Source organism: Notamacropus eugenii, chromosome 1, assembly GCF_028372415.1.
Source record: "Notamacropus eugenii isolate mMacEug1 chromosome 1, mMacEug1.pri_v2, whole genome shotgun sequence".
NCBI lineage: Eukaryota > Metazoa > Chordata > Mammalia > Diprotodontia > Macropodidae > Notamacropus > Notamacropus eugenii.
This window is the reverse complement of record NC_092872.1, coordinates 74,191,265-74,219,203: the sequence shown is the minus strand read 5'-3', so window position 1 is coordinate 74,219,203 and position 27,939 is coordinate 74,191,265. Positions and strand designations below refer to the sequence as shown.

Here is a 27,939-nt window from a genome sequence, read left to right as displayed (position 1 = left end):
AAATCAAATGTCATAAGCCAATATGGTTGCATTTTAAATGTGGAATTATTGATCATACACATATCATATCTCCCTTAGATAGCCAAGAGAGCCTCTTAAACGGTCATCATGGTCTCCCCTCATCACCAATCCAGCTGCCATATTGTCAGCATCGACAATCTGACCTGTTGAACCTATTGAAAAATCTTCAATGGCTCCCTATTGCTTTAGGATAAAACACAAATTCTTCTCAAAGTCTGACATTTAAAGCACTCTGCATTTTGGATTTCACCAGCCTTTCAGGTTTTAATCTCATATAATTTTTCTTAGCATTCTCTCTATTCTAGTCAAATTGGCCTAAGTTCTACCACATGATACACAAAACCTTTCCTGAATCTTCATTAGTGCTTACTTCCTTTTGAAATTACTTTCTTAAGTTATGATAGCTACTTTCATTTATGACAGAAATGTTCTGAGGGTTTATTGATATGTGGTATTGCTGCCAATCATATACCTAATGATGCAGAGATAGGGAAAGAGTGCAGTTTACACTCAGAGCATAGATATCACTGAAATAAAAACTAGCTAGCCCAGAACATTAGTTTGGGCTATCTTGCAGTCTGTCTGCATTTTACTCAACAACGGGATGAGCCCACGGATTTTATCTTGAAGGAGGCCTCCTCCATAATCCTAAAAGATTTTTTGCCCCACCTGGATATTGTGATAGAATTAACTAGAGGCCTCCAGCCCCAATTACTTGATATTTACAATTCCCGAGACCCCAACATTTTTACAATTTGAGTTCTTAAGAGCTTGCAAATGCAGTCTATTCCAATTCCTTTTAAGCGATTTTGAGTCTAATTTACCTAGACAATTAGGTTCTCCATTAAATCATTCACAGGAGAAACATAATGGTAAGCTAAAATCTTCTCCTAAAATTAAATTTTGCTTTCTCCCTACCTCTCCCACAGTTATTTGCTTACTAATTTAAACAGGCTTCTTTCTTTTTCAAGAGGGTGGTGGTTCTTAAGCACCAGAAAAGACTTAAAAACTGCAAAGCCATTTTTCCCCCTTCTTTTCTACCTAGACTTCTAGGAGAATTTCTCTTAAATTCTCTTTAGGTTTCCTAGACTGGCTTCAGTCTTGTTTAAGAACTGAGCATTTTCTGTCACTCTCAAGGGAAGAAAGAGAGCCATGGAGAAGTATGTTTGTGTGAATAAAGGTCCTTGAGACCGCAAATCTACCACGAGCCTAAAAATCCAGTAGGATATTTCAGTATTTATAAAAACATTCAAACCACATTCTCATAATTTTGGAGTAGGCAGCAGAAAACTTAAAATCTCTTACCTGTTTCTTCTTAAAACTTATCTTCCACTGGAATTTTAATCAGAGGTTCAGTGAAAATTCCGGTTTTTGTTATAATTTTGTTAGAATTTAAGATGAGTTTAGTATCAGACAACCCAGGAGAGCTGATTTAGATATGAAACTTTAACAGTTAACTTACAGGTAAACAATATTTCAAATTCAAAAGATCCTTCCTGGGATCAAAGATGTCTAGTTTCAGAAGTTAGCTGGGTCTAGTCATTTTCACCAAGATGTCAAAACCACATTTTTAACAGACTGGATTCTGCTGAAGGGAGTTTTCTTCCAATTAGCCAGGAGGCAATCCAAAGGGATGCTTTTAAGAGGGGAGTTGATTCAACCAGTAATCATTTAACTTCTGAATCTATAGGCAAATTGTCACAAAACCAGAATTATCAGAACCTGACCAGAAACTTACAGATCCTATAATGATTACTGTACTATTCAAGGCAAAATTGACATGTTAGATTTGTTTTATTAGTGATAGGGATTCTTACTTGAGATTTATATCAGACCAGACCAGACTAGAACTGCCCTGGAATTTAGGCAGGGAGGGTAGCCAAGGCAGTTTAGTAATTACAATTTACAGACAGATGTGTCTTTTGCTTATTTGCCTGTAGGAAATGAGATGAAAGGGCACAGAGTTTGGGAGACTCCTAGTCATGGCCTGGGTTTCGTTGTTCAATTGTTTTTCAGTTGTGCCTAACTGTTTGTGACCTCATTTGGGGTTTTATTGGCAGAAATACTGGAGTGGTTTGTCATTTCCTTCTCCAAACCATTTTACAGATGAGGAAACTGAGGCAAACAGGATGAAGTGACTTGCCCAGAGTCACACAAGTAGTAATTATTAGAGGCCAAATTGGACTTCAGCTCTTCCTGTCTCCAGGCCTGGTGTTGTATATACAGTACCTCTTAGCTGCCCCCTAGCCTGGGTATTCACCCAGAAAAAGGAGGTGACAGGAGGCTCTCCCATTAATAACACAGTTTCTCAGCCTAGCCCAGGCTTTCGGCCCCTGAATCACAGCACTATCCTCATCAGAAAATTGGTAGAGGTGTGGGGCTACCAGACTGAACCTTTCAGAGTCCAGTGGGTTTTGTCTTAGTAGAGTTTTCAGGCACAAGAGATAGACAATACAGATAAGTACACAGAACACTAACATGCCTATGATTTTTGCTACATAGGATAATAACTATGTTGTTCAGCTGATGTTTTTTTCCTTCCCAGAAATCTCCCTAGGGAAATTTTACCTTGTGCCCTCTGAAGGACTTTGAGGTCAGAAAACTCAATCTTGATCTGATCTAGGCAATCCCATGTAAGGATCACCAATGATTGTGACAAATATTGACTGAGAATTTGTTGATAGGTACTGCTGCCAATCAACGATGCAGAGATAGGGAAAAACTATAGTTCTTATACTTAGGGCATAGGCTCAGAATCAATGAACCCTGAACATTAGTTTCTGCAACCTTATATAAATTTTGGTTACATTTGCAGGAGGGATGCAAGGGAATTTTACAGAGAGTAAAAAGGAAAAGTAATGATTTACACATCAAAGAACAGATGAAAGAAAGGGAATATCTATACCAGGTAAAAAGGGAAACTAGCTGGTTAACACTAGAATTATAGCTGATATCTTAGCTTGATTTTGCAGACTCTAGCTGGTGGTAAGAAAGGTAAGCCAGACATTCTCCTATGACACAGTCTTTCTGTCTCGCACCCCCATGGAAGGAGCCTTAGCTATTATTTTTCTTTGTCTTTATTCTCTTGAGGACCAAGACTATAGACAGCTTTAAGCTATGGCTATATGGTTAATGAATTTCATCCTTTATTTTGCATTCTTTATTTTTACTTTGTGTTTTTATTTAAAATGTGTATATGGTTTACTGTAGAATACCCAGTCCTTAAGGACAGGATTATTCTGATTTTCTCTTTTGTGCAATAGTTACATGGGGTGGCCACCCATCTCTAGCACCTTATACTTTTCACCTGACTATGTAGGCACATTCTCTGGGTCTCCCACTCCAAATGCTCCCATGGTGGTAGGTCCAGATTCCCAAAGATAAACCACCTGAAATGACATGATTACATTCCAATTCTCTATGGATCCCAGGGATAACTCTATTGTGATGGAAGATACATTCTCTACTAACCCCTCTAGCTCTTGGACCCCTACTGCCGTATTTCTATTTGTACAACAATTACAACAAATGAAACTTTTAGATCCGAAACATAGCCATTTGCTTGTAATAAGGCAAAAGAAATAATAATATTTTCCCAGGTGCTCATATGTTAAAAATAAGTTCGTGCAAAACAAATCACAATCTACACATAAACCTGAGTCATCCTCTTCCACCATTATGTTCAATTTCCATAAGACAAAGTTGGAGTACACTTACAAAAATATGCCAAGGAGATATGAGCGAGGAAGACCTGCATCATCAGGGAAATTCACAGCTCTGGATCTATAAACTTCAATGGCCTTTTTTTTTTTTTTTTTTTTTTTTGCCTCAGGAAGTGTCCATAAAAAAATTTCCTTGGTGAATGTAGTTTTTGTGTTAATTAGATACTTTTGCCAGACTGAATTGATCCATATTATGCTTGATTAGCACCTGACTAGTCATGAGTCAACCGGTTGATCCCTCAAATAACTTTTTGATTTTCTGCTTCCAAACTCTTTCTCCACTTACATAGATTTTACTCAAAAGCAGCTGTAATGGGTATCACCTCCACCTTCAAATTTAGCTGATAAGAATTCTAAAATCTTTCCTTTTGCCTCTCTCTCTCTCTCTCTCTTTTGGTTTCAGACTTGAACCTCTCTACAATAACCCCAATTTATGATATGATTTAATAATCAGATTTTCAGCTTCTGCTTATAATCAGATAAATCACATTTGTTCATTAGTTATAAACAGATCTGTTATCCATATCTCTCCAATATAACAGCTTGTCATTAAAAAATTTAGCAGTGATGCCTGTCTCTGAACTCTGAATATTTTTCTTTTAACTCTGAGCAAACTTCACTCATCAACAAGCTTTTAAAAGGTAGCGTCTTACATTTGTGTCCTTAATAGTGAGCGCCTCATAAATGTTTGTTGAATTTAACTGTTAGAAGGGACCTTAAAGGAATAAACAGACTGATCTAGTCTGTGGTAGCCATTGGAAAACCATCATCATTACCAAACACCTAATTCTTGGAAAACCCTAGTCAGTCAGTCAACTAGCATTTAACATGCCAAGCACGGTGAGAAGTGCCAGGAGTACAAATACAGTTAGGGATAAAGACAATGTCTGCCCTCAAGGAGATTACATTCTATTTCTAACAATACATATAAGGAAGCTAAAAGGTGGGGGCTACCCAGTCAGAAGAGATAAGGAATAGGACAAGGCTGACCTGGACATACGCTATACATAGAGATTCTGGGAGGAGCCTCTAATCAGAAAGAGAGTCTGGGGAGAAGAGGGTACTTCCTTCCAGTGTGTAGATTCCAGAGGTGGAGCAAGGATTCAGGGTAGAGAGATGGAGGAAAACTGGGATATAGCCTGGAGAAGAATGAGAGCCCCAGGTAAGGGACAGGCTTTTTTGCTTCCATCCATTCATGTAACTGCCAACATCCAAGGCTGGCAAAAGGAGAACGTTTCCAGAATTGTTTCAAAAGTTTCAGTGTCATTGAACTGTCTAAGGCTTCTCATCTGGAGGGTTATTACCATAGCACCCTGATGGATGTTCAGAGGATTGGGACAGATACAGGTTTGCCAGTCATCATACATGTAGAGCTGATAGGAGCCTCATAGGTCACCTAGTCTAACACTTTTGTAGATGAGGAAACTGAGGTCCACCCATGTCACACAGGTAGTAATTGTTAGAGGTGGGATTTGAACCTAAATCCTCTGCTTCTAAGGTCAGTATTCTTTCCATTGTCCCTCTAGGCTTCCCTAATAGACTTCTAGCCCTTCTGTTCTACCAGCTCTCCCCCTGCAGTGATTGTCCCCTACTTCCTTGCCTGGTCAGCCCTCGCTCCACAAGGATAAAAAGCTCCCTTCTTTGTCCTGTAGCCACACGTCTGCTACACCTCCTGACAAATTCCAAGGCCAGGGGCAGGGGGAGAGGTTAGGGGTTTAAAGGTCCACAGCCCTAGTTAAGGGGGAACAGGTTGGACTTCTTGGGGGATGGATTGTATACCTCATTTGTCATGACTGTTCTCAAGTACAAGAAATCTATCCATGGTGGAGTGAAGGTGAAGGCCAAGGCATCCTGGAGGTCAAAGCTCAAGGCTCGCCACCTCAGTTTGGCTCCATCCTGCTTCCTTCATTAAACTGGCCTTGTGGTCTCTTTCCAGTTCCCTCACTGATAGCTCTAGTGCTAAGAATGTCCATAGTATAGCTTTGCCAGGGAGGTACCTTTCTTCTTATTTCCTGACCTGCCTGCCTCCCTCATGTAAATGCACTGATCATTTTGGAAAGCACCAAGGAGATAAAGAATAGATAGTAGTAGCGAACATGGTTAGTGGCTCCTTGTCCGGATAACCAGTACACTTGTGTGAGACTTTGTCGTTGCTTAAGGGGTCTCACCAGCCCAGGCATCTGAGGCTTATCTAGCAGGCTTGTCATTAACAAAGCTCTCTGTCCTCCTTGCTGGTGATGAAGGGAGGCTAACACATACTGTTTCTTTCATTTAATAGTGGAAGGGCAAAAAATAACCAAAAACAAAAAAAAAGATACTCGCCTTTCTTAGGCTCTTCTGCAGAGATGGCATTAAACTAGGGAGTAGGGGTTTTTATACAAGTGATTTCACTTGTATAGGGAAGTCCCAGGGGAGGAAAATCCCTTTGTCAGTGCAGGGTGGCACTTTCTCTGCAATTTATAACCTTAGAGAGTTGCCTAGAGCATTGAGATACTAAGTGACTTGTCCAGGGTCACACAACCAGTAGGTGTCAGAGGTAAGATGACACAATAACACAATGGCTAGCTCTATCTGCTAGTTATACTCTTACCGTGCTGCTTCTCAGGGCTAGATCAGGCCTTCTTAGGATTTGTACAGTGGGAGTCTCAGGGATACTGCTGCTGTCAATGCATCCAGTGTGTTTCATTTGGTAGGTACACATGTGGAGAAGGGTTCCCATCTTATTATGCTACATATCATGCATGAGGACTCCCAGGATACATGCATGAGGGCTAGAGTTTTCTGGTTGGACTGAGTCATGTGAGGGAAGAGGTTAGTTAGGATTCCTGGGATGGTGTCTTGGTTCTACCCTAAACTCTCTGGAGGCAGAGAGAGAAATAGAGAGAGAGAGAGAGAGAGAGAGAGAGAGAGAGAGAGAGAGAGAGAGAGAGAGAGACAGAGAGACAGAGAGACAGAGAGACAGACAGAGAGAGACACAGAGACACAGAGACACAGAGAGAGACAGAGAGAGACAGAGAGACAGAGAGAGAGACAGAGAGACAGAGAGAGACAGAGAGAGACAGAAAGACAGACAGAGACATACACACACACACATACACACATAGAGACAGAGGGACAGAGAGACACACACATACATACACACACACAGAGAATACTAGAGCATTGGAGCAGACTTGTATATTCTACATCCTTAGAGCCTTACTCAGGGTAGGGCCATGAGCAGGGTTCTTGTGGAGGCAGCTTGATTGTTAAATTTCAGCTCTGTAAATGCTACAGATTAGACTTTCGTTTATTGTTCTGTTACCTGTTTAGACTTCAGAAAGTTTAGACTTCAGATTAGACTTAAAAAAATGCATCTTTGCTGAAAACTGTGGTTAAACATTTGCCAGCACAAACGCTGGCTGAGAGCCACAAGGACTGCCCAGAAGTGAGAAGATTCTTTATAGGCTTAAGTGTGTCATTTCTTTGTTCTTTATTATATAGATAAATCCTGTTCTATTCTTGATATACTAATCTTGTAGGGGAATTAATGGCCATGTTTTTTGGGGTGTGGGATGACCAAGTATGACTACCAAAGTTCCCAGAGAGGTTCCCAAAATGACCTGGGACCTTTGTGTGTCTAGAGGAACGCTTTGAACTCTGAGTGTCAGCTTACTTCACTAGGCACCAATTCATATAGTTCTTCCAAAGGTTCTCTAAATACAGAATCATTTTGAAGGAAGAATTGGCTTTAATTAGTGACTGATTGGCCATGGGTTAGGTAGAGGGAATTGCCAAAGCTGATGAAAGCTTAGAGGGTTGCTCTTATTTTTAGAAATTACTTTTTTTAAAAAAAAATACTTGATAGAAAAATATTAAAAAAATTAAATGAAATTACAAAAATGCCACTTTGTTGGTTTGTGTCCTATTGGTATAGGATATGTCCTATCTCCTATTGGTATAGGATATACCAAGGTCAGAGGTGTATAGCTACCATCTGAACAACCTCTGTAGTGCTTAGGAAGTCCATGAAAGACAATATCCCCTCATTGTACATGGCTTAAGTGTTTCTAGGGCATAGCGGCCTACAGGAGTGATTCTGAGTAAACTTATGTTGGGGAGGAGGGCGTCAGTATCTGAGCTTGTGCCATTAGTTTATATTGGTTGGTGCTGTCTGCTCTCAGAGCTGTGCTTTAGGAAAATTAATCTGGCAGCAGCTTTCAAGATGGCTTAGAAAAGGAGTGATTGGAAGTGAGAGGATTTGTTAGGGAGCTTTTGTGATAATCCAGTTGTGAAGTCATATAAACACAGGAGTCTAGGGTGATGGTGCGAGAGAGAGCAGTGGACCTGGAGTCAGGAAGACTTGAATTCAAAGTCAGCCTCAGAGTTATCCTGTGATCCTAGGTAAGTCATTTGATCTCTATATGCCTTATTTTCCTCATCTGTAAAATAGAGGTAATAGTAGGACCTGTTGCCTCCCAGGGTTGGTAGGGGGACAAAATGAGATCATATTTTTAAAGTACTTTGCAAAATTTAAAGCAGAATATAGAGTTTTGGTGTCTTTCTGCTTTATTTTATTTTATGGTAGTGTGGAGATCACGGAGATTGTATCCTTGTTTCTCCTTACTTCTCTCTGCATCAGTTCCTATGGGTCTTCCCAGGTTTCTCTGGAGCATCATTTTGAAGAAAGAATTGTTAGAGATTCATGACTGATTACATATAAAGATTAGGTAGAAGAGTCTGACTTGCAGTGGAGTTGTGAATATTCTGACATTTTGAAAGATCTATAATTGTATTAGTAAGAATACTTGCTCTAATATTAGATGACAGCAGCTCTTGTGGTTTAAAAATTCATTATCTGGTGACCAAAATTCTGCACTTGGCTAGGTTGGTTCTCTAATGAGAGGTAAACACGGTCTGTCTATAGGCATATATTTCTGTGTTCAATTTTGTAAGACCTACTGCAATTTGTGCCTTGCTAGCTTTGACTTCCAGAAGTGAGCGCCACCTTCACACCAGGACGAAGCATTAGAGGAGGGCTTTAATGGAGGATAATTGGACATTCTGCTCTCCCTCCTGGTGTGTTTTTGAATAAGCTGTCTCCCAGGCCTGGAAGGCCATCCTTCCTTTTCTCCATGGCTTGGAGTCTTTACCTTCTTTCAAACATCACCCCCTACGTAAGGCCCTTCCACATTTCCCAGTTTGTGCTCTCCTTGGCTTAAAAAATTACTTTGTATTTTACTTTCTTTAGATTCTATATTTACATAGCTTTGTGTGTTGTAATAAAATCTCTGAGGGCTTTTATTTTTTTTCTTGGTAGTCCTTCATACCTAGCACAGTGTTTGGCACACAGTAAGGACTTAATAAATACTTGTTGAATTGAACTTAACAAGGTGGTAAATAGCAATATGAAAAAGGAAATCAGTATTGCTATCTCTCCATATACATATACATGTATATATGTGTGTATATATATATATATATATATATATATATATATATACACACACGCACATATATTTATACCTATCTCTATTTGTGTCTATGTCTGTTATGTCTATATATACATGTCATCTATAGCTCTATATTTGTTTTGCCTGTGGCTTCCCTAGACTGGTGGAATTGAGCAACAGACAATCTACAGTTGTGACTGATTCAGGATTCTTTGCTGCAACTAGAAGATTTCAGTTTTATTTTCATTTTTTAAAAAAATTTATTTATTTAACTTTTAACATTCATTTTCACACAATTTTGGGTTCCAAATTTTCTCATTTGTCCCCTCCCCCCACCCCAAAACACCGAGCATTCTAATTGCCCCTGTCACCAGTCTGCCCTCTCTTCTATCATCCCTCCCTTCCCTTGTCCCCATCTTCTCTTTTGTCCTATAGGGCCAGATAACTTTCTATACCCCATTACCTGTATTTCTTATTTCCTAGTAGCGAGAACAGTACTCCATAATAGTCATGTTGTGTAAGACTAAGTATATTTCCCTCCATCCTATCCTGCCGCAGTTGCTTCTATTCTCTCTTTTGATCCTGTTCCCTCCCCAAGAGTGTTGACTTCAAATTGCTCACTCCTCCCATTGCCCTCCCTTCCATCATCCCTCCCATCCTGCTTATCCTCTTCTCCCCCACTTTCCTGTATTGTAAGATAGGTTTTCACACCAAAATGAGTGTGCATTTTATTCCTTCCTTTAGTGGAATGTGGTGAGAGTAAACTTCATGTTTTTCTCTCACCTCCCCTCTTTATCCCTCCACTAAAAAGTCTTTTGCTTGCCTCTTTTATGAGAGATAATTTGCCCCATTCCATTTCTCCCTTTCTCCTCCCAATATATTTCTCTCTCACTACTTAATTTCATGTTTTTAAGATATGATCCCATCCTATTCAATTCACTCTACCCACTACCCAGATACTGAAAAGTTTCAAGAGTTACAAATATTGTCTTTCCATGTAGGAATGTAAACAGTTTAACTTTAGCAAGTCCCTTATGACTTCTCTTTGCTGTTTACCTTTTCATGCTTCTCTTCATTCTTGTGTTTGAAAGTCAAATTTTCTTTTCAGCTCTGGTCTTTTCATCAAGAATGCTTGAAAATCCTCAATTTCATTGAGAGACCATTTTTTCCCCTGAAGTATTATACTCAGTTTTGCTGGGTAGGTGATTCTTGGTTTTAGTCCTAGTTCCTTTGACTTCTGGAATATCTTATTCCACACCCTTCGATCCTTTAATGTAGAAGCTGCTAGATCTTGTGTTATCCTGATTGTATTTCCACAATACTTGCATTGTTTCTTTCTAGCTGCTTGCAATATTTTCTCCTTGACCTGGGAACTCTGGCATTTGGCCACAATCTTCCTAGGAGTTTCTCTTTTTGGATCTCTTTCAGGTGGTGATCTGTGGATTCCCTGAATACTTATTTTGCCCTCTGGTTCTAGAATCTCAGGGCAGTTTTCCTTGATAATTTCATGAAAGATGATGTCTAGGCTTTTTTTTTTGATCATGGCTTTCAGGTAGTCCCATAATTTTTAAATTGTCTCTCCTGGATCTATTTTCCAGGTCAGTTGTTTTTCCAATGAGATATTTCACATTATCTTCCATTTTTTCATTCTTTTGGTTTTGTTTTGTGATTTCTTGGTTTCTCACAAAGTCATTAGCCTCCATCTGTTCCATTCTAATTTTGAAAGAACTATTTTCTTCAGTGAGCTTTTGAACCTCCTTTTCCATTTGGCTAATTCTGCTTTTGAAAGCATTCTTCTCCTCATTGGCTTTTTGAACCTCTTTTGCCAATTGAGTTAGCCTATTTTTCAGGGTGTTATTTTCTTCAGCATTTTTTTGGGTTTCCTTTAGCAAGGTGCTGACCTGCGTCTCATACTTTTCTTTCATCTCTCTCATTTCTCTTCCCAGTTTTTCTTCCACCTCTAACTTGATTTTCAAAATCCTTTTTGAGCTCTTCCATAGCCTGAGCCCATTGAATATTTATTTTGGATGTTTGGGATACAGAAGCCTTGATTTCTATGTCTTTTCCTGATGGTAATCATTGTTCTTGCTCATCTGAAAGGAAGGGAGGAGATATCTGTTCACCAAGAAAGTAACCTTCTATGGTCTTATTTTTTTCCCCCCTTTTTTGGGACTTGACTTCTGAGTTTCCTTTCCACACCCACCTTACCACCAGATCCACCTAGCTAGAGCTTGGGGTCTGAGACTCAAATGCTGCTTCCCAGCCTCAGGGCTATCCACTGGGCCGGGCTGCTATTCAGTGTGGGATTAAGTTCAGGTGCTCAGGTGGGGGCAGGGCCACCACACAGGGCTCAGTTCCCTCAGGGGGTTTATAGGGAGACCTTCAACAATGGATCCAGGCTTCTGCCTGCTTTGGGAGCCCCTTTCCACTGCCACCTCCACTGCTGCCTCCCAAGGGGGCCTGAGTTATGGGGGACACCCTGCTCCCCTCTCGGAGAGCTGAAAAGACCCTCTCACCAACTTTTGGCACCTGTGGGTGGAGGGACCTGTGCAGCCACTGGAGATTCTGTCCCTGAAGCCTTCTCGGATCTGCTCCCCTTGGTGCCACATGGCCAAGGCAGGGCTGGGCTCTGCTCTGGGTCCAGTGTGCGACAGACCTTTTGCCTCGGTTTTTCAGGGTTCTCTGGAACAGAAATCTCCTCTGCTCTGTTGTTCTGTGGCTTCTGCTGCTCCTGAATTTGTTGGGAGTTCTTCTTCACAGGTATTTTATGGACTGTGGGTTCGAAGCTAGCATATGTGGGTCTTTCTACTCCACCATCTTGGCTCCTCCCCCCATTTTCATTTTTCTTGTTCCACACTTTAGTGATCCTTACTGTTCACCTGGTAAAGTGGAATCCCAAACTGGTTTACTGCTCTGATTTTGATCAAGTAAACTCCCTGACCTGTAAAATCAGAGGTTCAGATTAGGTGATCTCTACTGTCCCCACTACTCTAAGTCTGATGATATTATTCCAGTGCTTCCAACTCAAGAGATTCCTATTCCTTCCTTTTAAATTTTTTGTTTGATTTTTAATTTATTGAACAAGCATTTCCATAACATAGTATAGTAAAAGAAAATGATTGCTCATGAAACTGCAAATCTATTATGTACAACTTGCCATTCTTTTAAAATATATAAATCATGTAAATTTCTTTTTTCCTGTTTTCTCCCCCTTCCCCCATCTAGAGATGACTACCATTAGACACAAATATGTATTTACATATAAAATGTAATGTAATATATGTGTTCCTATGTTCATCCTAGAATCACAGAAGGGTAAAGCTGAAGAAGGCACTAGGGGCAACCTTGTCCAATCCATTAATTTTACAGGCTAGGAAATGTTGATCTAGTTAGTAACAAAGTCATTGGAAAACTACTTAGGCAACTATTTTTTTTAATGAAATCCTATTTTATTTAAATATATAAAGGGGTGTCATTGCACATTACTTAGTGGGTCAAATAACCCTTAAAACTCATAAGTTGAGGGACTGGCATATATGATGTTTTTCTAAAAATGTCTCAGACTCAGGGGAGCCTGTGAGATTCAGGAAGCACATAGATGCATTGCCTGCAGTTCTAGAAGCCTTCTTGAGGTGGACCTCTCTCTGTGTGTCTTTCCTGGTAAGCTAATACTTGGTTAAGTAGCCAGAGGATCTGTGGGTGTGCTTGCTGACTCCAGACTGGGTATCTTCTGTACTTTGCTTGTCCTTGGTGTCTTTTAAAGGGGATGGCCTTTGTCTGTGATGACAAGACCTCTGATAATGCCATCTGACTGAGAGTTCTCTCCCAACAACCTGGGGTGGGTGTTTGAGAACCTTAGACAAGATAATCAGTAGGAGGAAGGGAGAACAGTATAATACACCCAACCTTTATCTCACAATTATCATGTTTAAAAGTAGTGATATAGGCAAGGAGGGCGATGCAAGATTTAGGTAAGCCACTGTCAGTGCTTTCCAGAATCACTAAGGTATTTTTAAAATAAATTTTTATTAGTTTGTTTATATATCCATTAAATTTCCTGCTGTATCTCTCCTCATTTCCTCTCCAGATAATTATCCCATATAATGAAGAATTTTGTCTATTCTGATTCAGAGGCACCTTGGTGTGATAGACAGACTTGGGTGTCAGGAGGCTCTGGATTCAAATTCCACCTGGGACACTTCTTAACTGTATGACCCTGGACAAGTTTGTTATACTTACATTTCCATATCTCAGCTTCTTCATCTATAAAATGAAGGCTTTGGATTCAAGGGGGCATCTAAGTGTTCATCATATTTGATGTCTGTAGTTTGACATTGATGACTATTCCCTGCTACTCGGTGCTCTCTTCTCCCTCAACTTTTGCAACTCTTCTGTTGTGGTTCTGTCATCTGACGACTTTTCTGTCTCCTTCGTTGGGTCATTGATTTATCTCATAGGGAGGGGTGGTTCTCTCAAAACTCTAGACTGGCTGAGTTCTTTTTCTTTCCCTCCCACAAAACCCCTCACCCTACAGTCACCTTTGTTCCTCCTCTCCCCCAACTCAGAAGCTACACTCTTTGAGGACAGAAATGGTCACGTTTTTTTTTTCTATTCTTAGTACCTGCCATATTTGTTGCTCCTTTTCGTTGTTTCAGTTGTATTTGGCTCTTTGTGACCCCATTTGGGTTTTCCTTGGCAGACATGCTGGAGTGGTTTGCCATTTCCTTCTCTAGCTCATTTTACAGATGAAGAAACTGAGGCAAACAGGGTCAAGTGATTTGCCTAAGATCACACAGCCAGTAAGTGTCTGAGACCATATTTGAACTCAAGAAGATGAGTCTTCCTGACTCCAGGCCGAGTGCTCTATCCATTGCACCACCTAACTGCCCATACCTATCACATAGTAGGCTCTTAATAACTATTTGCTGAATTGAGTTAAATTGATTGAGATCTTAGTCACTTCCTTTCTCACTTCCAATTTAGCATTCCTTGTACTGTTAGTAGAGAATTCACTTCCTCTTTCTTGTACAGTTTAAGATTTCTGAGGAGTTGGGGGAGGGGTGCTATGCATCATTATCTGTACCAGTGACTTGGAACAAGGTATCGTTTGGTTTTGAGTTTCTTGTTCAGCAAATGAGTGGCATCCTTATTAACAAGATAGGACACCCTGATCCCAGCCCATAGTCATTTCCCCTGGAGGTCTTGTATGTGTTCCTTAGATTGCCTTTGAATTTTTAGACAATGGCAATTCAAATTCTTACTCTTACTTCTAAATTCTGTAGTCTTGGAGAAACATGCTGTATTTATTACTTGATAAATCTGTTTTATTACTCCTGAACTTTGCCAGGGGTGCACTTTGAGTAAATGGTGATGGTCTAGGAGTTGGCATGTCAGGAATGAGTTATTGAGCACAGCCTGGAGAATGGTGAAAGTCACTGCCTTCCCATGTGAATGCAGCTCTGCCCCAATATTGCCATGAGAAAACTAGCATTGGATTTTTGCCTACCTCTGCCTCCAGCTGAGTCAGCTTTTTGTTCACCTGGTGACAGATTGTTAGGCAGTGCTATCTCCCATCCATGCTGACATCTGTGTCTTGTTCCAATTTGATTCACTTTCTTTGTACATCTTACTCTGTAGTTCAAAATTCTTGTAATGTATAGGGCTGGCACCAGTAAATTGGCTTTAAGGATATCATAGACCTTTAGTTCAGCATACTTCAATGTCTGTTTGTCCCAATGTCTTTTAACAAATGACCGGAACCCTAATATACATCTCTATGTTGATTGCCTTATTATTTTTCTTTTCTCATGATACGTCCATGATGTTCTGCTGATGACCAAAGACCTGGATGACCTCAGGTATATAATCTTAAAGGTAAAGTCCTTGAGGGCCTGGCACAATATCTGATGGGCACTTGATATTTTTTGGATCCAATTCAAAGCAAGGATTAGGGTCAGAATTTGACTTCTAGACTTCTGCCATGAGGAGGATCCCTGGGGAAAATGTTCCTAGCCTCCTTCTTATCTCCCAACTTCAGTATTTCCAGAAGGTGAGAAGGGAATGGGGGTAGCAATGGTAGCCCACCTTGTCTTTGGTTATAACTACTGATGTGGTGGGGTGGTGGGGGAGAAGCAAGTGAAGGTAAACAGATAAGAAGCATAGTATAGGGGAAGTGCCATGGACTTTGATTGCCCCAAACAAGGCTAGGAATTGACATGGGAACACGCAGAATAAAGTTATATATATTTTCTAGTTCTGTGAATTGCTCAGATGTAAGTGTATTGATCTTCACTAATCCTGGCTGAGCTTCTGGAAGGCAGGGTAGGAGTAAATAATGACTTTTCCGTTTTCTGAGTTATCTGGAGCATAAGGATTTACCTAGGGTTATACAATGAGCCAGAGATGGAGCTGGAAATAGAATCTACTCATTCTTATTCCTATATTGGTCTCTTTAGGTGCCAGGCTATGGAATTCTTTCATGGTAGAGTTATCAAATAGGAAAGAGGAGCTCCATTCAGAGAATGTATTTTGGGTTGAGCCCTCTCCTCCAAATTCATTGCTATTCATTAACACTTTCTGCCTATTTGAAATCTCCTGTTTTGGCTAATGCCTGTCCCACACTAGGAATTGCATGCATGTATATCAAATGAGATACCAACTCTAATAAATCAGTGGATCACATTCTTGGGAAAAGACACTATTAATCAATGTGATGTGTGTCAAATTTGATTCTCATATAGAAAACCATGCTATAAAAGGGAGTCAGTTTCCTGACCAACTGATTCTCAACTTTTTATAAAAATGACCATAGATGCTATATTTTAATATATTGTAAATGACATATGAGCATATTGCATGATAGTATGAAATTTTATAAAGTATACATAAATCAAGCAAATGGGACCATGTAATTATCAACATAACATTTTAACCTAATACGCTATGGTATCATGATCTACTCTACATGGTTTCTCTTTCTCAAAAAGTCATCCAGACTCCTTCAGTTCCCTCTCTCTGGAGATGATCAGCAATTTTTTTTATCTTGAGTCCATTGGAATTGTCATGGATCCTTATATTGATCAGTTACCAAGTCTTTCACAACTGATTGTCATTGCAAAATTGCTGTTATTGTGTATATAATGTTCTCTTGGTTCCACTGACTTCACTTTGCTTCAGTTCATATAAGTTTTTTTTCAGGTTTTTCTGAAATGATCTCCTTCATAACTTCTTATAGCATAATAGTATTCCATCATAAATCTATACCATAATGTATTCTTTGTTCAGTTTGTTTTTCAGTCACATCCAACTCTTTGTGACCCCATTTGGCTTTTTCTTTGCAAAGATACTGGAATGGTTTTCCTTTTCCTTCTCTAACTCATTTTACAAATGAGGAAACTGAGGCAAACAGGGTGAAGTGACTTGCTCAGGACAACTAGTAAGTGTCTGAAACCAGATTTGAACTCATGAAGATGAGTCTTCCTGACTGCAGGTCTAATGCTCTATCCACTGCATCACCTAGCTGTATGTTCAGCCATTTCCCAATTGATAGGCAAGCCCTCAGTTTCCAATTCTTTGCCACCTCAAAAAGAGCTGCCTTAAATATTTTTGTCCAAAAGGCATGTGCTATGACTATTACAATGGAAATGGAAAGAATGCAAAAACTGAAAAAAACGAATGCTATATGAATGGAATGACTAAGCTTGTCCCTAGCGAATGGTTGAAAAAATGCACCTTCCTCTTTTTCCTGGAAAAGTGGAGGGGTGGGGGGCACATTATGGGTATGCAATACTGCATATACTGTCAGACATAGCTACTGTAGACTGATTTTGACAAATTGCTTTTTTTTCTTTTTAATTATTCTAAGGGTTACAACCTGCTGTATAGGAGATGAGGAGGGATCTGTTTGTAAACTGATAGGATCCAAAACATACAATATGAGTATCAATATTTAAAAAAGAAAGTTGCTGGAACACAATTTCCTCTGAGGTTCTTATCTTTAATGAATCTTCATGGACCACCAGTACCATTTCTGTGTAGGATAGGTAACAGTGCTTCTGCAGAATGAACTTTTGGGAGAATTCAATTTGAGCCTGAGTTGCTTTAGAGAAAAAACTTTCCTCATAATATCCTGTATCAGTAAAGTCTCACTTTTTTGGATTGTCCTTGAAGGTTTGAGGAATGCTCCTTGACCAGTTTGTTCACATGGGTGCTCTCCTGGATAGTGTTTCTGAACTCTTGACTGGCCTGTTGGGCAACTCCCCCTTGGTCTTAGGCACTGTGGCCAACATGGCAGCTGGAAAGCCTGAAGTGGAGGTTTTTCAAGCTTAGTTTAAGGATTACACAGAACCAGTAATCTTTTGGGAGGTGGCTATTAATTTAGGAGAGGAGACTACCCAGGGCATGTACTAATGCCCATCTTGTGAATGACCTTGGGGAAGTTACTTTTATCAGAGCTGGTCACGATGGAGCAAAGTGTTGCAAAAGTTATGGAAAGGATAATAGGCATCAGAGAAAAACTATGTGGCTTGTGCAAGTAAAAAGAGTTACAGTAGATTAAGCTTGATACAAGTGTTTCTTCTACCCAGGAAGGGAATATTCCAAAGGGAGGTAACAGGCAGGAAAGCAAGGAGCAAGCATTTAAGTTCTATGTGCCAGTCACCGCATTAAGTGCTGGGCATACAAATAGAAGCAAAAAGTCCCTAACTTCAAGGAGCTTATGAGAGGATTGATGGAGGTACTTGGCACAAGGGCATGATAGAGTCCAGAAAGTCAGAAGTGTAGACAAGTGGGCAACAAAGGTTGACCACCCTGGGCCCCTCCTCACAATGGATGTCTTAGAAGAAACCTACCAGTGGGAGAAGGATGACAAATGCATATTCCAGGGTAGGGGGCTCTCAGGCACTGAGGGAGGGTCCAGGGTGAATTGTGGCAGAGGCATGATGGGACATGCTTTATCATTTAGCCTTTCCACTGTAAAATTCTCACATTGGAGGCATCTTCCCTCCCCCTTTTTAAAAATTAATTTATTGGTTTTCAGTTTTCAACAATCACTTCCATAAGTTTTAAATTTTCTCCCCCTCCCTCTCCTTCTGCCCTTTATCCCAGACATGGCATACAATCTTATATGGTTCTACATATACATTCTTATTAAACACACTGTAATGTTAGTCATGCTGCAAAGAAGAATTAAAAAGAATGAGAGAAACCAGGAAAAAAAACCCAAACAAAATAAAACATAACAAAAGAGAAAATCGTCTGCTGGTGGCATCTTGAATTATGAGGTGGGTCATAGGAGTCCCATAAAGCACAAGGCTACCCATCATATGAAGTGGCTTGTGTGAGGTCATACAGACACATACAGTATTTCCTACAATGGACACAACTACCACCATAGGGCTCTCCTTCCCATTGCCTGCTCTTAGGCATTTGCCATCAAGTTGTGGGTTGAATTGACTAATTCTGAAAATCTTATTTGCATACAATGTGTCATGCTGTAAGTTAACACCATGCCAATAATGAGTACAATACTCTACATATGAGTTCTTGTAAGTTGAGGACTGCCTATAACTCAATGATCATTTATTTTTCCCCCCTACTTCTCTCTAGGCTGTATGTTTTCCTCTGTATAGTAGCTTTTCAAGTGGTTTAGAATCTGATTTAGTTTTAAATTCTTTGCCAGAAACAGGGTCCCTGCGGTTTCATGAGTAGTTTTTCTATAAGTAGTTTTTATTGTGCAATTTTACACATTCTTCTTACATCAGAAGGTCCATAGTTTCATACGAACCTGTGGAGTTCACTTCCATACCCAGATCTTCACCCCCTGACACTTTGAGCGGGCTCTTTCATGAGTTCCTCTGGCAAAAACCAGTTGTAGTCCAATGGTCAACCTTCTGATGATCCGCCTCAGAAATGAACTGGGCTGGTGGTTGGTTTGTTGGTAGAGCTCTGCTCAAAGCCTTTCTAACTGGGTGGTGCCTTGTGATCTGCCAACAAAACGGTAAACCCAGACTCGTGTCAGAGTAGGATTTTTAGTACATAAACATTTAGTCTACAAGCGTATGAAAGAAGGGATGGTCCTTATACTAAACTGCTCAAAGAGTTATCACAGGTTGCTTACAGTTTGGGGTCAGTGCAAGGCGGTAGAAAGAGCATTGAACTTGGAGACATAAAATGGGATTTCAAATGACTAGACAGGTAACCTTGGACAAGTCACTTAACTTTTCTAGACCTCAGCTTCCTTATCTGGGTTTTCCATAAAAGGAAGGTTTCAGGTCAGGCTGCTGAGGTGTCCTAACCAGCTCTTATGATCTAGGAGCAATGACCCTGTGATTCAGGGGTCTGTTGATACAACAAAATACCAAGTGACATTGCAAATTTAAATTACTTGCATTTTGTTTCCTTAGCTAATTCTTTCCTGAACTCTGTCCCCAGTAAGATGCTGATTCTCTGAGAACCTCCTGATTGGCTGTAGCATCTGTTCAGGTGGATGCCAGGCACATGGTGTTCGCATCTGCTCTTTTTCCTGGTGAGCAGCATGTGATTCCCTTCTCAAACATTTGTAGCAAACAAATGTGCTGGTCCTAGAATGCCAGCCTCCAGGCAAAGCAGCACCTGAAGATCTCTGAGCCTGAGAACTTTAACAAGGAGCAGGAGAGCCTAGAGATACAGAAACTTCTTCTTGCGATTGACAGCCTCTCTTTATTGCCAGAGGAATAACTTGAAGGGATGAGTGTCAGTTACCACACAGCTGGGCCAGCCTCTACTGAGCCTTTTTTGATTTATTGACCCAAATGCAAATTCTTTGAAAAAAAAGGATAAAACAACCAAGCAAAACAGATGGAACTCCAGGGTGTCCAGGGTTATCAGCTGCCAGCTCTTGTCGTCTCTACTTTCACAACATCTTTTGCATCTGTCATAGCTTCTTTACTAATATGGTTGGCGCCTGAGCTCAGGTGCTCATTGCTTCTTGCCTGAACTGTAGCAGTAGTCTCCTACTTGGTCTCCAAGCCTCCAGTCTCTCCTCTCTGTGATCCATCTTCACATAGTTGCTGAAATGATTTTTCTAAGGCACAGGTCTGACTGTGTCATTCCTGTATTCTTTAAAATCTGGTGGCTCCCTATTACCTCAAGGATCGAATACAAACTCATGTTAGGCAACCTGACCCCAATATATCTCTCCATCCTTGTTTTACATCACTCCTGCTCTCTGGAGCTCAGTCAAAAAAAAAAAAAAGGCTTTCTTAACTGTTTCTCAGACAGGTTACTCCACAGCCCTTCTCCCTGCTTTTGAATTGACTATTCCTTGTTCCCGAAATGGGATGGCTAGGCAGCTGGGTGGTGCAGTGAATAGAGCTCTGGGCTTGGAATCAGGAAGAGGATCTTCATGAGTTCAGATCTGGCCTCAGACACTGTGTGTGTGACCCTGAGCAAGTCACTTAACCTTGTTTGCCTCAGTTTCTTATCTGTAAAATGGACTGGAGAAGGAAATGGCAAACCACTCTAGTATCTTTGCAAAGAAAATGGAGTCATGAAGAGTCACACACAATGGAAACAATTCACCACCACACCAACAGTGTTTGGAATGTACCCCCTTTTTACTTCTACCTCCCAGAATCCCTTGTTTCCTTCAAAATGTTTTATATGAAGTATGTTCTGATGCCCCCAGGAGCTAGTTGGTGCCTTCTGCCTCCATAGCATCTTTTGCAGCTCTCCTTTACAAGTATGGCCACCATCCCAGTTTGGGTCTTTATCTCCTCTTACCTGGACTATTACAATGACCTAATTATTCTCCCTGCCTCCAGTCTATATATTTTGTATCTACTTTGTACATGTACCAAATAATCACAAAATATATGAGAGGAAGTATTGCATAATAGATAGAGGGTTGGTCTTGGTGTCAGGAAGACCTGGGTTCAAGACTTGCATCTGACCCATACTGACTGTTTCACTCTGGGCAAGCCAATTAACTTCTTAATAACTCAAGCAATTCTCCAAGACTAGTTGCAGGGAAGGTGCTAATCTGTGTCAGAAGAGGAAGTTTTTTCATCTGAGAATTCCCTATAACAATGATATCAGAGGTCCAGCCCCTATCCTTCTATTTTGAAGATACATGTTGACTACCCTGAGAAGACATAAAAGCTCCCTGAAGGCAGGAAGCATTTATTTTTGTCTTTCTATGCCCCAGACCCTAGCACAGTGACTGACATGTATTAGGGACTTCCTAAATGTTTGTGGATTCGTTGACTTTGTATGCTCTTTTAAGATGTCTCTGGGTACAATGGGAAGCCATGAAAATTTTCTGAGAATGGGAAAGCATCTGTACAATGTCTCCCTACCTCCCTCCATATTTCCAAAATCTTTCTCTTCTTTTCTATCTGCCTTTTGTTTCTTTGTTGACTTCTACTTCCTGTCCTCTTAAAGCATAGTAGTCTTGTCATCATGTTGCTGGGCAATAAGAAACCTGATTCCTGACAAGGAACAAAAGGCACTGTGAGATGTAAGGGTAAGAGTACAGACACTTAAAAGATATCAGTAAAGGTTTCACGTATTTAAATTTTAAAAAAATTCCCCAGCAGTCTATAGCAGATGGGCCCTTTCAGACATTTCATGGTTTGTCTTAAGAAGACCAATTAGGAGGGTTTTTTGTTGGTGGTGGTTGGTTGGTTTAAAGAGCATGATTAAGATTCTTGAATTTAAAAAGCCAACAAAACACCCAAGTTGATTGATTATATGAAAAATGGGCAGTTGTTTCTAAGTTCTCTTTTAAAAACCATCTGCTGATTTTAAAGCTGTGAAGTATGGTTTGAGTCAAATAAAAGTAACCAACTGCCTGAGCACATCTTGTATGCATGACCCGGCCCCTTTGTCAGATGTCTACAAACCATCTCTGGTATTGGGGTGATTTCTGTATTCTTGTGACATGAATATTTGTCTAGCACGATATTGCTGGGTGCACAGAACAATACAAAATATGTAAAACAGTTGTGGAAAGGGACAAAACTAGAAAAAGAAAATCTTCTAAATAAGCTAGTCTTGTGTCCTCCTAAGTATCTGGAGGAGTTAAGGAGAAAAAATTAGTGTATTTGACAATACTCTAGAGACTGTTAGGTATTGATTAGTTTTATGAAGGAGAAAGGTAGAATCTGGAAGAGTGCAAAGAATGTTGGAATAGTAGGAATACTTATTAGCTGTGTAACCTTGGCAGTGCCTCCATTTATTCATTTATAAAATGGTGGAGGTTGATATAAATCCCTTCCATCCCTGTGATCTGGGTTCTTGTCCTACTTTGTCACTAACTTGTGTGATTTTATCAAACTAATGTACCCCTGTTTTAGTTTCTTAATTTGTAAAATGAGGTTGTGATATTTGCCCTGAATACCTATAAGGGTTGTTGAATGACACACTGTGTGTGAAAGAGTTTTGGACAACATAAATCATTATATAAGCACCGGGTGTTGTTATAGACTTGTGGGAGTTCCTTTAAGCAGTTCAATGGGATGGTAGAAAGAGTGTGGATTGGGAGGCAGAGGCTCTGAGTGCAAATGTTAGCTTAGCCCTTGTCATTCTCTACTTTGGGCTTGGGGAAACAATTTCTCCATGCTGTAGTTTCTTTGTCTATAAATAAAGCGAAGAGGTTATGAGAAGCTACTTGACAGAATACAAGGAGAGCAACCCTTGAAATCACTGAGACTTGGGTTCAGATTCTGCCTCTGACCCTGTCTGTGTGATGCCTCTGACAACTGAGACTCGAGTTACAGATAAATTGCCAATCTTTGTCAGTGGATAGAATTTTCACACAGGAAGCTTCTCATACCCATGAAATCAGAGTCTGAACCTAACAGTTATTACTATTGTTCACATAATAAAATTCATATATTCATAATTATTATTTATGTAATAAAATCCATATGTTAATAATGATTCCCCCAGCCTCAGTTTCCTCATCTGTAAAATGGGGATGGTAATAGCATCTGTCCCACCCAGGACAGGGCCATTCTTCCCCTAAGCATCTTAACCTTTGACCAGTTTCAACTATTCTAGTGAGAGACCCTCTATTATGTAGGGTAGAGCTATCTACTAGAGGAGTAGAATTTGCTTTGATGTGGAGCCGAACCCATAGTTGCAGTTGGTTTGGGTACCCCTTCCATTGATACAGAACAGACTTACTACTACTACTAGTGCTACTACTACTACTACTGCTACTATTACTACTTACTCCTACTACAACTCCAGCTCCTACTAATAACAACAAAAAGAAGGAGCATTTTCTTAGTGCTTTGAGGTTTGCAAAGTGTTTTGCAAATATCTCATCTTATTTTCATTTTGTCCTATCCAAATCTGCCTGGGGGTGGGGTGTGGAGTAGATGTAAAATGGGTATTATAACAGTACCTATTGCATAGGATTTTTGCAAAGTTCAGGTGAGATAATATGTATAAAATGCTTTGCAAGCCTTAACATACTATATAAATAATAACCTTTATTACTATGGTTTCTTTAGACCATTTGCTTTCTCTATTGCAGTAGGCTGTCATAGATTCATAGGTGAAAACAGGATCTATCTATCTATCTATCTATCTATCTATCTATCTATCTATCTATCTATCTATCTATATTAATTTAAAGAAGAAACTAGATTAGCTTTTTATTTGAGTTAATACAATACTTGAAGAGAGGAGAAAAATAGACAAAAGTATACTTGACAACATACTTGATGACTCAAGTTTGATTCTTCATTCAATTTCTCTTAATGGAGTTTGCCTGTTGTAATGTTATTATAAGGTTAATGGTAGCTGGGGGGAAGAGTTAGAGATCTTCCCAGCCCATTAATAGGCCTCGGTACCTTTTGTTAATTTCTGTTGAGGCACTGGGTCAGAGGGTTGTGCTCTCCGGCTCTGAACAGTGTATAAATACTCTGAGGTGAGGTTTTACTTTGGGGTTTACTCACTGGAGGTGTTGGTTTGGTCAGATGAGACACTGGGTAACTGCTAAGGAGCCCTCCTCTTCCTCCCACCCCTGCCCTGCCTTTGAAAACTCACATGTTGGTGCTTCTTTCTCTGGTAACTATGTATGTATGTAATGGCCAGACAGTTGGATCTGTCTTGATCTGTGATGTATTTGCTTATGGTCAGACATTTGAAAGTCCTGTCTGTTGGTCTTTATTTCTCTGAAGTTCAGGGTGCTGACATTTTCCCCTGGACTAAGTGAATGATACATATGTTTGACCAAAGTGATTGTTGACCACTTGAAAGTTGCTTTCCTTTTGGAAAGCATATCTAAGAACCTGTACATCAGGCCCTCCTATGTTATGCCAGGGTCCTTGCTGATACACTGGTTTTGTAGTCAGAGAATCCAAAGAAAAAGTTGTGGCTATATTTTCTTATCTTTGCTGTGAAACCCAGGTCCCAGATCTCAGAATGTTAGGATTGGAAGGTTGGATCTGTTACTTATTCATGTATGACTGTTGCAAGTTATTTAATTTCTCTGGGCCTCAGTTTCCCCACTTGTAAAATGAAGGCTTGTACTGTAAAATTCCTTCCAGCTTTAAATCTATGATCCCAAAGTTTGTAATTTGTCAAAAAACACAAAACTAAATAAGTAATAGTCTCCTGCTTCCCAAGTTCCACATACTTTCTGCTATACCATAGATCTTACTGTCCCAGGAATTTATCCAACCAAGAAACAAGTAAAATCAGTTCCCATGGACTGCCTAATTATAAAAGCTATTTTTGGGGGAGAGGAATAACAATAACAATGATTTTCAATCCCTAAGTAATGAAGTAGTTATCTCCCCCTGCCCTGTTTAAAAAAAGATGAATCTGCCTTAGCTAATCATAGGCTTTGAAAACTAATCCATAGATTTTAGAGATAAGGAAATAGTAGCTCAGAGGGGTCAAGGTATTTACTCAAAGTCACCCAGGTGAATCAGGATTTGAACTCAGCTCTCCATATAATTCTTACTTAGGAGATGTTAGAGATGTCATGAGGGTTAGAAAAAAATGCTTAGTCTTCTATCTAATTGGTTGTGTAAGCTGAAAGTGGACCAGAGACTAATTATTACTGTCTTAATTACCAGGTGATGATTTTTTTTTGGCTGTGTTAATTCCTAGGGATCATCTCTTAAGGTAAAGATGAGTGTCATTCTGCTTTTATGGAGATCATAAATTCCTAGATTAAGATCTGGAAAGGAACTTAAAAGTCATTCAGCCCAGTCCTCTTATTTTGTAGATGAGGAAACAGGTTTGGACAAGTGAAGTGATTTGCCAAACAAAGCTCACAACAGGTGGTGAATGGCAGAGACAGAATCTGAACTCACTTCCTTTGACTCTAAATCCAGCAGTTCTTTCCACATGCATGAATTCTTCAGATATTTAGGGCAGGTGATGAAGGGGAAAGACTAAGTGAAGCAGAAGACCTGGGATCGAATCACAGTTCTGCTGCTTACAACCTGTGTGACCTGACCTTCAGAAGGTTAATTAACCTCTGTAGGTCTCAGTTTCCTCATCTGTAAAATTATGGGTTGAACTAAATGACCCTCAATGTCCTTTCTAGCCCTAAATCTATGATCCTATTGGAGTAGTAGGAGACTGATAGAACATGTTTTATCAGCAACTCATAGATCCTTGACTTAATTAATATCAATATTCCTGCCACTAATGCAAGTTTCAACCCCTTTATCATTTAGTAGCTACTCCTCAAGAGTTGCTGGGCTAAAAAAATCATCATTCAGTGGTCAAACTATTTGGTGAGGTGCCCCTCCTTCCCTAGCGAAGTGAATGCTAGGATGATGGATACAATTCATTGCTGGCTTTATACTTGAAAGCCTTATCATCTTGTGTAATGTTAAAGGGATATGAGATCTTCCCCTCCCATTAATAGGCCTCACACGGAGCCCATTAAGGGAAGCTTGCTTAGGGAAGGCTTGTTTGTAGGAAGGATCTCACATCTTTTGCTAATTTCTGATTAGGCACTGAGTCACAAGGGTTGTGATGCCTTCTGGCTCTGAGAAGTGTATATATACTCTGAAGTGAGGTTTTGCTTTGAGGGCTCACTTATGAGAAGGATCTTGTTATTCTCTGGTTGAGACTCTGAGTGGCCTTATGTTCAGAGCTCCCTGACTGCTCATATGTAAAGGCTTTCTAGATTCAGGGATGTATGTAAAGGACATAGCAATACTGCTTTGTTTCAGGCAGTAGAGCCCTGTCTGTTGGTCTTTATTTCTATGCTTATATTTTCTCTGAAGTTCAGGTTGCTGACTTTTCCCCTGAACTAGTGAATGTAATTATAAAAGATTGTTGGCCCCTTAAACAGCTGTCTTTCATAGTAAAACAGATCTAAGAACCTATGCTAGCAACCATCCTGAGTATACCAGTGTGGTTGCCATTACATCTTGTTAGGACCTGCCAGATCTCATATTCTGATGGTGTAAGTCTTCAAGAATCCAGAGTCATCCTCTATCATAATGGGATAGATAAATATTTTTAGTAGAATGTGAAAATGAGTAAATTTACTTTGCTGAAGCAGCTCCAGACTTTCGTTTAGTATCTACTTTCTTCTGCCCTCTTGGTCCCTTCAACAAATCTTTTAGCATAGAAAGAGAAAAATAGATGTATCTGAATTGTTACTTTTGAAGCAGAGCACTGAATGAAGGTCAGGCAGTAGAAGGCAGACAATTAGAAAAACAGTCATCATAATTGACTCCCTGAATAATTATGTCCATGGCCCATTGGCCGCATAGCTGGAATTCCTGCAGCTGTTTTATGAATTCTCTTGTTTTAATTAGTGTATTTCATTCCTGTGGAGGCATACATTTTTTATTAGTGGATATTTGGTTTTGCAGCAAACCATGTGCACCTACTCTATGTTTCTTTGACCTAAGTATGGCTAACCAAAAGGACTTATGTATATATGTATACATGTGTATGTAAGTACATATATCTATCTAGAGAGACATGGATTCTATTCAAGATTTTGTCAGTAATCCCTCTAGGCCTCAGTTTCCTTACCTGTCAAAAGGGGGTTGAGTTAGTTGATGTCTGAATTGCTTTCCAACCCTGTTTTTTTTTTTTTCATAAAGTTTCAGAGAAAGGTAAAACATTCCCATATTAAATTATTTTACCTAGAGCAGAGTCAGCTTTGATGTAGGATAAAGAGTACTGAATTTGGTATCTGAGGACCTGTGTTCAAAACCTAGCATATTATTCTGGAATGATCTTGGGTAATTCACTTAACTTAATTCTCTGGGCTTCAGCTTTTTATCTGAGAGGTTTTGAATAAATGATCTCGAAGATCCCATTTTAACTCCAAATTTCTTATCCTGTGATTTGTAATTCAGACTATATATATATATATGTATGCATATATGTATGTGTATGTTACTACATATATACTTGTACTACATTTGTGTATGTTATATATCATTATATTTCTATTACTATAAAAGTGATCTCCTGTAAAGCCTTAACTTAATCCTTAATTGTTACCTGGAAGTGACCCTGGTTGACTCAGAGGCTCTATCTGTAGAGTACACACCAAACCCAGAAGGCTTTGGGTATGGTCCTGAAGATAGACTACATGACTCTTAACCTGCAAACCAGTCTATCCCAGTTTGGGGAGGTTCATCACCAAGTAGACTTCAGGGTGATGAACTTTTCAGCACAGTGACTAGGTCATAAAGACCCAGTAAAGGTGTCATGGAGCTGGAGATCAAAGGGATTGTAGGGGCCATCTAGATCTACTCTCTTTATTGTACAGAAGAAGAAACTGA

General features: G+C 39.8%; 1 protein-coding gene and 1 long non-coding RNA gene across 2 annotated transcripts in view; one reads left to right on the top strand and one right to left on the bottom strand.

Moving 5' to 3' along the window:
• Window positions 1–27,939, top strand: part of FRMD3 (FERM domain containing 3) — a 334,009-nt gene that overhangs the window by 73,787 nt on the left and 232,283 nt on the right. The gene's annotated exons all lie outside the window — the stretch shown is intronic.
• On the bottom strand, window positions 18,872–27,783 carry LOC140501511 (uncharacterized). The gene is made up of 3 exons (XR_011966212.1): window positions 27,656–27,783; window positions 21,511–21,642; window positions 18,872–19,158 (listed from the first exon to the last, which is right to left on the bottom strand). It is a non-coding gene; the product is annotated as an uncharacterized lncRNA (long non-coding RNA).